At 40.3% G+C, this 12100-nt stretch overlaps 1 non-coding gene across 1 annotated transcript; it reads right to left on the bottom strand.

Moving 5' to 3' along the window:
- Positions 1-2276: 2276 nt before the first annotated feature.
- Positions 2277-2349, bottom strand: Trnav-uac (transfer RNA valine (anticodon UAC)). The gene has a single exon. It is a non-coding gene; the product is annotated as a tRNA-Val (tRNA).
- Between the last annotated feature and the right edge of the window lie 9751 nt (positions 2350-12100).

Raw genomic sequence — 12100 nt, 5'->3', positions numbered from 1 at the left:
ATTTTATATTGGGCGCAAAACCTGTCCAAACTTTGTTAATATTTTCTCAAGGATAAAACACTCGCCGCTGGGTTAGCAAAAGTTAACCCGAATTTGGTTTTGTAAGGCCCACTAAAGTAGTAGTAAATTTTTAGAGACTTTTACGTTCATGCCATGAAAGTTTCGCCTGGAAGTCTCCTAGTACAATTTTTTGGAACAAAACTGTTTTCATTTTAATCCACTAACGACTTTCCGAACTTGTTTTTTGAGTGGTTCTTTGAAGTAACCGTGAAAACGGCGCCTTTAGGTGAGAGCTGATGGATTCAAATATTCTACGAAAATATTTCCCATGGAATTTGACGCATGTCTTAACCCTAGCGTTTCGCTAAGAAATATATTTAAACAATATTTTGCGATGTTTTGAAAACAACTTAGGCCCAGATATGGAAACTTAATTAGGGCGCCAAAAAAACAAAAACAAAAAAAAATATTTATAGCAATCGGCGCTTGTAATTCCCTCTTTATCTGAAACCATATATGAGCCACTGGTCGTGCAATAAGATCACTAGACCCATTTTGACTTATGGAGCTTTCGTGTGTTGGGAGGCGGTGCACACAATTCTGCTAAAGGATCTCTTAAAAGTGCAACGATTAGCTTGTGCAGGAATAACAGGTGCGCTCCGATCGACGCCTGAGGTGGCGTGGGAAGCGATCTTACATGTTCCACCCTGGTTCCCAAGATAGATCTGAACAAATACTATAAAATACGAATACCCGACAGAAAGGATTGGCAGACCAGACTCAAATCAGTTGAGTCAGTGGTCACCATATTTATACTGGCAGCTCAAAGATAGACAATGGCACTGGATGGGGAGTGTACTCGCTTCTTTAGACCCCTAAACCGGTGAAGCGTCTTCCTAGCTGAGCTCTACGCTAAGACTAATGGACTTACATCCAGTAAACCTCACCATTTTTGTTGATAGTCAAGCAGCGCGCATCAACTCAAGATGAGTGGAGGGAAATGAAAGAGCGGAGGAGTATGCAAGTAAAGACTCCGAACTTGACAGCGAGGGGTTGGAGACATAAGCATTCCTCTAAACGAACTGTATACTGCGATTGACTTGAGCGTAATCGAGGAAACCAATAGAAGGTGGTCTCTGACTACTAACTGCATAGTCTGCAAAGCGCTCTGGCCAAAACTGAATCTTAAAAGGACAAAATTTCTGTTTGGATTCAACAAATCAACTACCAGAACTACTACTACCAGGGTCACTGCACTATTGGCACCTTAGCGAATAGAATGCGTATACCTCACCATGAGCTCTGCAGGAGTTGTGAAGATGAAGAAGAAATTGAGTCGGTACAAAACCTCCTCCTAGACTTCAAAAAAATCGAACCAAATATCTTGACGATTATTTCTTCGCAGACTTGGAAAATTTGTAAAATGTCTCACTGGAGGGCCCAATTACCTTCTTAAAAAGATCTAAGCGGTTTAAACAACTTAGTTAGCGGGTGTAAATCGAATACAGGTATCACAATGGGCCTTATGGTCACCGAGTGTCTTGTCTTAGACAAGCAACCTGGTTAACCTAACCTAACCTACTCGTATGCTACCTGCGCTTTCCGCCTATGAGCCCACCTTGTCGCCCACTCAAAACTCTTGCGGTAGATCCGTAGATAGTAACGATAGCGAGGAAAGTTTTCTCGAAGTCCAAGTGTTCTCATAGCGCACTTTTCATCAATCCGCTGAGTATTTTACCTACGAGAACTATTTAGTTACTGCAAGGTCGATTTCGATTCCATTTTTATTTAATGTAGACCAATCGTGAAGGGTTCAAGCGAATGGAGTTTGCATCTAAGAGGTATGGAGAGGAGAATATACATTTGATTGTTTTCTGAATAGGATGTTAAATTCTTAAGTCCGTACGATTTAGGTAAGTCAAAAGCAATTTTGTCCGGTTTCAGAATGAAAGAAATGCTTACTTTGCTCTTAGTACTCGTTAGGTACTCCGCACTATAATTGAGTCGAAATGGTATGATCAGAGGGTCAATAAAAATACCGATCGCAAATTTTCCATCGACACTAGCAGTTTTGATACTCTCAATTACATTTATAGGTTTTCAAAGTTTTTAAGTAATACATAGGTGGCATAAAATTAATTACACAAATTTGGTTTAAATAACTTTTTACTGAATAAAAAGCAATGATTTCGAGTGATGGAAATCTTGATTAATTTCGCGCCACCTTGTATGTGTTGAAAAAATAGTATTTTCCTCAATAAAAAGTATTAACCAACTGGTTCCATCCAGGATCGAACTGGAGACCTTCTGCGTGTAAAGCAGACGTGATAACCGCTACACTATGGAACCACATAAATCTGAATGACCGAAGTGATCATTTCGGGTGTGGTGTAACATCTACTACCCATACATACGCATATGATCGGAAGAGAGAGCGGTAAGCAATTTTATTTAAAAATTAACTACAAAGCACCACGTGATTTGAAGAAAGTACTTTGACGGCACATGCACAAATTTTTATATTTTTCTCTACATAAATTAATTTTTTTTATATTTTTTCTACATAAAAGCACAAACTCGAGCACCAATCGTAATAAGGTATGAGTGACTTGCTTCATATGTAGAGTAAAATATTAGCGCAATAAACGTGATCGGCAGGGTCTACTTGACCCCACGTCATCAATTAAGGGTTAATATATATTAAAAAGCGCCGAATTATCACTGCCAATACTAACCATTTAATATTTATAAACTAGTTTAGAAAATACATTTAAAATTTGTTCTACAAAAACCTTTTCCAAAAATTAATTGTGGACTACCCAATCTCTTCAAAATGTGTATAATACTAATTTCGGATTGCGCAACACGAAAACGATATTCTTATGTTCAAAGAAGGATTTTCGAATTTTTTCGAAATCGATTTTTTTTCCAAAAACGTGTTTTTTCGAGAATTTTTTTTTTTTGGAAAAATGTGTTTTTTCTAAAAGCATGCCTTTTTACATTTTTACACGAAAGCGATATTCTTATGCTCAAAAAAGCATTTGCCAATTTTTTTCGAAATTGATTTTTTTTTTCGAAAATCAAGTTTTACCAAAAACCCAATCTCTTCAAAATGTGTATAACACTAATTTCGGAATGTGCAACACGAAAATGATATTCGTATGTTCAAAGAAGCATTTTCGAATTTTTTTCGAAATCGATTTTTTTCGAAAATCAAGTTGTACCAAAAGTGTTTTTTCGACAAACTTGTTCTTTGTATATTTTTACACGAAAACGATATTCTTATTTTCAAAAGAACATTTTCGAATTTTTTTCGAAATCGAATTTTTTGGAAAATTAATTTTTTTTCCGAAAACGTGTTTTTTCGAGAATTTTATTTTGAAAAATGTGTTTTTTCCAAAAACATGTTTTTTTACATTTTTACACGAAAACGATATTCTTATGTTCAAAAAAGCATTTGCCAATTTTTTTGACATCGATTTTTTTTCGAAAATCAAGTTTTACCAAAAACCCAATCTCTTCAAAATGTGTATAACACTAATTTCGGATTGTGCAACACGAAAACGATATTCTTATGTTCAAAGAAGCATTTTCGCATATTTTTCGAAATCGATTTTTTTTCGAAAATCAAGTTTTGCCAAAAACGTGTATTTTCGAAAAACTTGTTCTTTGTATATTTTTACATGAACACGATATTCTTGTTCCAAAAAGCATTTTCCAATTTTTTTCGAAATTGATTTTTTTTTCGAAAATCAAGTTTTACCAAAAACCCAATCTCTTCAAAATGTGTATAACACTAATTTCGGAATGTGCAACACGAAAACGATATTCGTATGTTCAAAGAAGCATTTTCGAATTTTTTTCGAAATCGATGTATATTTTTACACGAAAACGATATCAAAAAAGCATTTTCGAATTTTTTTCGAAAACAAATTTCTTTTCGATAAATTTTGTTTTTTGAAAAATGTAAGTAATCTACCTACTGTTGGAAATGCTTTGGATATTTCAAGCCCTGTGCGGAAAATCGATCATGAACGATGGCGATCGCTCAGAAATACTTTCGCCCAAAGATTCAAGATCCATCTCTTTCAGCAATCGATCACATAATTCAGTTACTACAAACAAACGATTGCGTAAGATTGATGAATTCGCGACGCGGGAGCCAATGTGTGCTCGCGCGTAATCCTTTCGAGCGAGATAGATCATAAATGCTTTTTATTTGCTGCTCAACTGTCTCACTCGCGGTAACTCGTAAGCATTCAAGTTTTAGCTGCGATCGATTACAAGAAAGATCGTATATTTGATCTGAGCTGAATAACTTGGATGCCATTTGTGATTTTCCTGCACTGACTTGCACCATGCGACGACTTTTGCCTGGAATATCGGTCATGCGACCGCTTTAAGGATCCTGTGACATATTTTGGTGCTGAGCGCCTCTATTTTTTATCTTGGCCGTTGTCTTTTAGAGTTCTGACAATTAAGGTCCATTTGCTTGGCTCATACACAACTTTTGTTTGGCTTCTTTTTTCCGAAAAATCATTTCCAAGAAATTCCAAATACATACTTCCTCATTCAAATTGCCATCTTTCCTCTATTACTTCTGCTCATCTGTCCTTGAATTGAGGTACTGTAGCTTTCTTTGTTATTTGCTTTTAATCAACAAAAACGGCAGGGAACAGTTAACCAACTAATTCGATTAAATGCAGAACACAAAGTGGATGCCTTTAAACCTCCGAGAGTCCCCCAATGAGCCATACTTCAAAATATGCAGGTAAATTGTTTTCTGATTTTAGGCTTAGGCAATTTCCGAATGCGACAACATTGCCGCGTTGTTCAACGAATGGAATTTGCAAATTTTCGAGCAAACAATAATTGAAAGTTGCTGAGCCAAATAGATGAATGAATGAATGCTTGAGTGAACGAATGAGTTTAAAGCAACAACAACAACAACAACAGAAATAAGGCAAAAAAATAGAGTCGTAGAGGCAAAACAACCAAAGCAGGCACGAAATAGCTATTCAACTGCAAGTGAACAGTAAAACCACGCGGAATGACAACAAAACTATTTTGCAAACTCCATCAATTTCGCACAGTTATGCTGCTATTCAATCATTCATTCAGCCGTCATTTGTACGTAGAAAACAATTCAATGGACCAGCGAGCCTTGATGACAAAGAGACGAATAGTTGTGTAGTTGGTGCATGGCTGGATGGTGCGATAGGTGATAGGGGGGGGGAGCTCTGCCTTTGTAGGTATGAAATGTTAGGGCTGACAAGCTCAGATCTCGCACCACCAAGAACGAGAAGTGGGATGAGAGCAAAAGCAAAACTGTCCAACGACTATGACATTTTATGCGATACCAAGCCGTCCCTTCGGTCGAAGTTGCATTGCATTTCAATTGATGAAATGGAAGGCAGGTTGATTGTCGTAGCGTTGCCTCATTGTCTGCTCCGTTAAGCTGTGATGGTGGCGGTGACTTCTGCAAATGAAAATGCATTTCTTGGGTTTTTTTGTTGGTAAAGTATTCGGTTGGTTAGTTCATTCCGTCCACATAAAAGTTTTGTTGTTGTTGTTTTTATTGTTTTTGGTGATGTGGAGATGTACGTATAATTATTTTGTTTTTAGTTGTTTGGACTGCTCCAATTGTGGTCATGGAAAGTCATCAATTGCACACAAAACCTTTGCCTATTACAGTGACCCGAGGGTCGCGGCTTACCCTCTGCGTGCTTAAACTCTTATAAGTTCTTAAATCTCTCATTTCTTGAAAAAATGTATTAGCCATACACAGAAGAAGAATATCTTCATAGGGTATACCCTATTTGCGTCAACTCAGCGAGCACTGGGCTAGTACGCAAACATGCAAAGTCGCGTGATCCTTTTGGCCACGGATATTGAGGGTGCTCGAGGGAGCTTCTAAGGCTAATAAAACCGCAACTCTCGAATTTGTTAGGTATCCTTACTGGACATTGTCCGTTAGGTATCCATGCGGTGAGGCATGGGATAGCTTGAAGTCCTTTCTGCAGAAGCTGTCTCGAGGATGAGGTCAAATCGTCTCAGCACCTTCTTCTTAGCTGCTCTGCTCTTCTCGGGCAAGAGTTTAGACATCTGGGATCACACTTTTTCGTTACACTTGCGGATATTACGGGTTTAAATGCCACACATCTGGTGAAATTCATCAATGGAGCTATTACTACAAACATAAATCGCCACTGTTGGTCGTCATCCTTTACTCCCAAGCTCCTTCTTCCTTTTCTTCCACCTGTTTGGTTTCTTCCCTTCTCCTTTTCCGCTCCCTTTTCCCTTGTATGGTAGCACAAAGGACAAATTTTAAATTTTGTCTATTGGGCCACTCGCAAGGGGCCTAACCTAATCCTATTTGCCTTTCTTCAGGATCGGACAATACGTATGGCAGGACCTAAGCTGATTGCAGTAAGTCTCTTCTATAGGACATCCGTAGAAGTATTGTTAAAAATTTCTTACATACCAAGGAAGGCACCGATGGTATATTACCTCTTCCAGAACTTTTTCTATCTGTAGTATGGCACAATTCATATCCACCTCTGTGGATATTTCCTTCGTATAGCTGCTGATTACTTGATATTGGGCTGGATGTCGCCCGTGCATTACTATTCGAATCTGGTAGCCTTTCGAGGTGAGTCTTATGGGTCCGCAGTTTTTGCGATGCAACTAACCTGGTTTGGCTATAAATCCAATTCCTCTTGCCACTCTTCAAGCATTTAGGATATTGGATTATATCCCAGTTACTTTTTGAAGATACCCATAAATCTTGGTCCAATAATAGTACTTAATTTTCACAGTGCCAGGGATCAACGCGTCGAGCGATGTCAAAGCTCGATTCAATCTTGCTCCTTTGGTGTGTTGAGCATTTCCTTAATCCCTTTGGTTACTGACAAGCTGATTGTCGGAGATTTTGAAAAAGGCTTCCGAAGTCTGGACGCCTCAGTAACAGTTTAAAAATTGAGAGCCCAAAATAATGATAAATAGTTTCTGATGTGATTTAAACTCTAGGAGCAGTGCAGCTCCCAGCAAAGTCTTTATGACTTGGTACCTGCAAAACTTGGTAGCAAAGTATTCAGATGAGACCAAAAGCAAGCTTCTAGTGTAATTCAGCTCTGAAGTGCGCTCAGAAATACTGAAATTTCCGCTTGGGTATCAGAATAAATGTTTATCTCTTTAAAAAATATTACACTAGTGAGCAGCCGATCGACTCTTCTGAAAAAAAGCTACATTCTCTTAGAGAATTCAGCTTATGTTTAATGTGGAGTTTCTCTGAAGCCATTTCCGAAGCGGGTCACTGGGCTTTGTTTCCATATTCTGCACTTTGTTCATGGCTCCCTTGAGGTGATAAGAAGTATTTTACGAGCACTCGAGTGCAACTAAGAGTTTGAAGCAGTTCGCAGTCTATGGTTGATGAGTTGCCGCGTTTCGGTCGTTCAAACATCTCTCTGATTGATGGAAATATCGACGGAAAAAAGGTTAGGGGAAAATGTACTCGAAGATTCTCTTGCGGACACAAAGGCGATCGCAGGCCATTATGCAAGATGTGTTGGAGGATGAGACGAGTTGAAGGATGGTCTTTACCGGGAGTGCTGAAAATTTTACAAAAAAAGAGCATCGCAATGCAGAAAACTTTACGCTACAATATCAGAAACCAGTCATGTTCTTAGCGACAACATAACGCCAAGGGGGGAGGCTACTTACTCTGGTAAGATATCTTTAGCTCTCCGTTAGGCACCCGAGTCTGGCAGGGCAACTGTGGATGTGAATTTAACATATTTCTATTATAGCTAACAACTTGAGCTTCCAGGTAGTTTCCAAAGATTTAATTGTCTATCGATTTATGGATATAACCTTTAAAATGGATCCCCGAACAGCATGAAAAAATACCGGACCCGGGTGCCCAAACGAAATTTTAAAAAAAGGTGTCCTACGGGGGCTTAAATGGTTCTGTTTTCATTTTAATATCCTCAAACAGCCCACTGTAAATGACATTGCGCTCCACTTACTTACTTTCCAATTCTTTTTTTTTACTATCCCCTTTACTGGACATATCGACACACGACAATTTAGTGTGCATTTTCCTCAGACAATTCGAGTTGGCTGAACGTAGCCGCTGCCTGCACACCGAAAGTTCCATACCCACCAGCCAACTCTGAACTGACATAAATGACCCTATTGCAGTCAGATAATTGTATGTATGACTGCAAAATATTTCTGCAATTCTTTTGTTTAAATTTAATTAAATTTAGAACATTTCACTTCCAAATAGCCATAATTGGTGGGACTTTGCAGAAATTCGCCAACAACCGGGCGCACTTTTACTTGTTCACAGACGATTTAAATGCCTGTCCTTGTGTGGAGGAGACCACTAAGCTCGCTGGTTTTCCAACTGGCTGACCATCAAACAGCTGGTCTACTGGGCTCACCTGCCTGACTGCCAAGCCATGTGTTTGGTCACCAAGTGGGCGCCCTGCCCATGCCATTCTCATCTACTTAACGTTTATTTCCTGTTTTCCAGCTGATAGTCAGGCTTTCTCTTTAACTGTCTATCTTGCTGCCCTGCTGCCTTTGGCACTTCTGGCTTTTGGCCATTCTCACGCAACATTAATTGCCCTTATTGTGCATTTTTGCTGTTTAACGCTAAATTTTTTTTTCCAAAACGCATTCCAGCATTGCGTCTGTGATTTTTCGTTTTTGTTTTTTTGCTTTGCTGACAGCCAACACTGATTTTAAGCAATTTTCCGCATTCCACATTCCACACGCCACATCCCGCACGGTGCTCCACCACTCTAGTTGGCCTGATTGCGTCTGCTGGTGTCCTCTATTGGCAGCTCGCTGGTGTTCATGTCTGACGCTGTGATGCTTCAGTGAATTCACAGGTGTAATGCGATATGTTTTTTATGGTCATTTGTATGTATTTATATGTACTGGGTGTATATGTATGTGTTTTTCGAGCATAAGTATATATGAATATTGAAAAATATTTACGACCAGCCCAGTTAGCAGATTACTTTCGACTTGATTTTTGTTCTTAACAACATAAAATTCGGATTCATAGTATTTTTGAGAGTGCTGTTGAAGTGCTAGTCTAGCGTCGTAGACCCAATTTCTTCGAGTGGGCATCATTACTCAGACAACTTAAGTCCATTGTAGTGCATTCGTGTTCCCTTTTTAATTTTCTTTAAATCTACCCGACCTCCGAAGTAATCTGAGCAGATCTTGTGGTGTCAAACCTGATTCAAGCGAAGCTCAGACAGACGCCCGCCGTCTCATCCTCCTCTCCACATGCTGGGCGGTGTGCACTGCAGATGCCCACCTTTTCCATGTGCTTCGCCCATAGAAAGTGACCCATCATCAGTCCAACCCGCTGCTTTATGGCAGGAGAATCTCCAACAGTAGGTCGGACGTGACAGGTAACATCAGTTTTCTCCATCTGCAGCCTCTCTCAGCCTGCCAAGCTCGCTTGTGGGTTTACCCTGTTTACTTACCGTGAATTTGATGGCTGCAGAAGGTAGTGATAGAACGGGATCCGGGCCAAAGAAGTTGGCCTCAGAGCCCAAACTAGCAAAAGAGTCAGTAATCCTGTTAGCCGCCATACCCACGTGCCCCGCCACCCATGTTAGCAACAGGAAGTTATGTCTACCGATATAGTTTAGCCTGGGTTTACAAGACTCAACTACTTTTGAAGTAGTTGGAGGGCTGTCTATAGCCATAAGCTTTGCTGTCGCTGCAGACACATGCAGATTTGCCCCTCCACCTGTTCATTGCTTCTTGGTTTCTACTTTATTTTTATTAGTCTGAAAACCGGTATTCATTTCCCGGTCTGGCGTTTTCTATCTATGCTGTGGTATTTACACAAACTTAGGCTCTAAAATAATACAATTTTTGACAATACTTAAAAACAATTATTTGCTAAATTTTGGTCCTATGCGATCCCAAAAAGCTATTCAAAAGAGCCATCAAGGTATTAAAGAGTTCACATCGCATGGAGCGTCAGCATAGCAAATTTGGAATGGTGAAATGGCATGGAAGTGCCATATGAATAATTTGGGAGTTATTAGACGAATTACGGTCCAATGTGAGACACTTTTTGTACAAGTAGGGTAAGCTTGGGAGGGCCTGAAGTTTATCTGAAAGTCAGGAGATGATTAAAACACATTTGTCTCTGTTGATGGTAAAAGGATAAAAGTGTAGCAAAGATGTTTTTCTTAGAAGATGGATAACGAGGGCGCTCGCTGGTGCCAGTTGGATATCTTGAGTGCTGAAAGGTACTGCAGCACTTAGTCCTTCCAAAGGAGATGTGGTCTTCCTCGTCTTCCTCTTTGGGTCACCATATCGTAGATTCGCCTGCGTCTTCGTTCATACGGGCGACATGGCCAAGCCAGTATAGCCGCTGCATTATTACACACTTAACATGTTCCTATATAACATAGCTCATACAGCTCGCTGTTCCGCCGTACGCGGTACTCGTCACTAACGCAGAATGGGCTAAAGATCTAACGTAGAATTTTTCTTTCGAAGGCTCCCAAAACTTTCTCATCTGCTGTTGATATCGTCCATGCTTCTACGCCATAAAGCAGGACGGGGATGATGAGCGTTTTGTAGAGTGTCAGTTTGGTCTTTCGAGGGAGAGCTCTAATTCTCAATTGCCTACTGAGCCCAAAGTAGCACCTGTTGGTAAAAGTTATTCTCTGAGGCAGCACTGCAACGCAAAATATTTATATCCCATTAATACGTTTATAATCGTGGCTACACCTGAAACCTTTGGAGATTCCACTATACTCGTATCAGTGTTGAAATGCTTTAATTTCTGTTTGGCCAAGGCCGTCGGGTTAAGTTACGATGGTCGTCTCTCTGCATAAGGCTAAAGAGAGGGCCTACTAAGGCGTGAAGGCCCATTGTGATACCACTAGTTAGGATTCGAGCTCCCCTTTAACTCACAATGTGATAAAATTACTTCGGATAAGCAATAAAATACTGTAGATGGCTGCCGATTCCAAGTCTGCTAGACATCCAAAGAAAACAGCAGCTTAGACAGCAATGTCGCGTTCTGGCAAGCGGGGAGCTGCCTTCTTCTCGTTTGTGCAAAAAAAGACGCATACAATTCCCATGAATTTCCATTGGAACCTGCTCGTTAGTGTCATCAGCTGCTGCACTAATGGAAGGCCGGTCTAGATGATGAGAGATATAGCCCTGCTCTCATCCCTTCTAAGCCAGACTTATTTAGTTATCTCTATCGAGGTCCATCTATTGTTGGCTAGCGCTATCTGATCCAGAGGCCACATATTGAGCAGAGTATACTAACTTCAGATCCGATCCCCTCCTAGTCTCAACCAGGATGTAATTTTCTAGAATTCAGGCAATGGTTGTGTGGTCAAGATCGTAAATATGGTCAAAATATGCTTTTTCTCAAAACAGTTGGCCATTTGTGTCGTTAGATCGACGTAACTAACGAATATGAAAGTACTTAGGTGTGAAAGTGATGGCTTAGGTAACTAAGTTAATATCAACTCTTCCGCCTACTCCTGCGAGTGCAGGCACCTTGACGCGGTACAGGGGCTTAATCGAATCTCAAACCGGATCTAGGCACCGTGAGGAGTTGTCGTTAGGCGATCATTCACTCTGATGTGCAGTTTCGCTTGGGAATGTTGACCAACAGCTGCCACCTCGCAATACTGGGTATTTATGTTCTTAAAATTTGCTGGCATTCCTTCTTTCGTTCAAACTTTTTTATCAGTGGTCAGATGAAGTCCCATATCAACTCGTCCCGGGACGTTACTTAAACTAAACCGAGACATCGAGATACCAGAATTAAATACGAAGCCATTGGACAAATACCGCATTTCTGGGTAGAACAACCAAAGTTTATATCTTCTTCTTCTTAATTGGCGCTATAACCGCTTACGCGATTTTGGCCGTTAAACTCGGCGCCACTCGTTTCTTTCTCGTGCTAACCGACGCCAGTTGGACAAACCAAGTGAAGCCAAGCCCTTCTCCACCTGATCTTTCTAACGCAGTGGAGGCCTTCCTCTTCCTCTGTTACCACCAGCTGGTACCGCATCGAATACTCTCAGAGGCG

The sequence above is a fragment of the Anastrepha obliqua genome, chromosome 4 (assembly GCF_027943255.1).
Source record: "Anastrepha obliqua isolate idAnaObli1 chromosome 4, idAnaObli1_1.0, whole genome shotgun sequence".
NCBI lineage: Eukaryota > Metazoa > Arthropoda > Insecta > Diptera > Tephritidae > Anastrepha > Anastrepha obliqua.
Note: the sequence above shows the minus strand (reverse complement) of the source record. Positions and strands in the feature narration are given on the sequence as shown.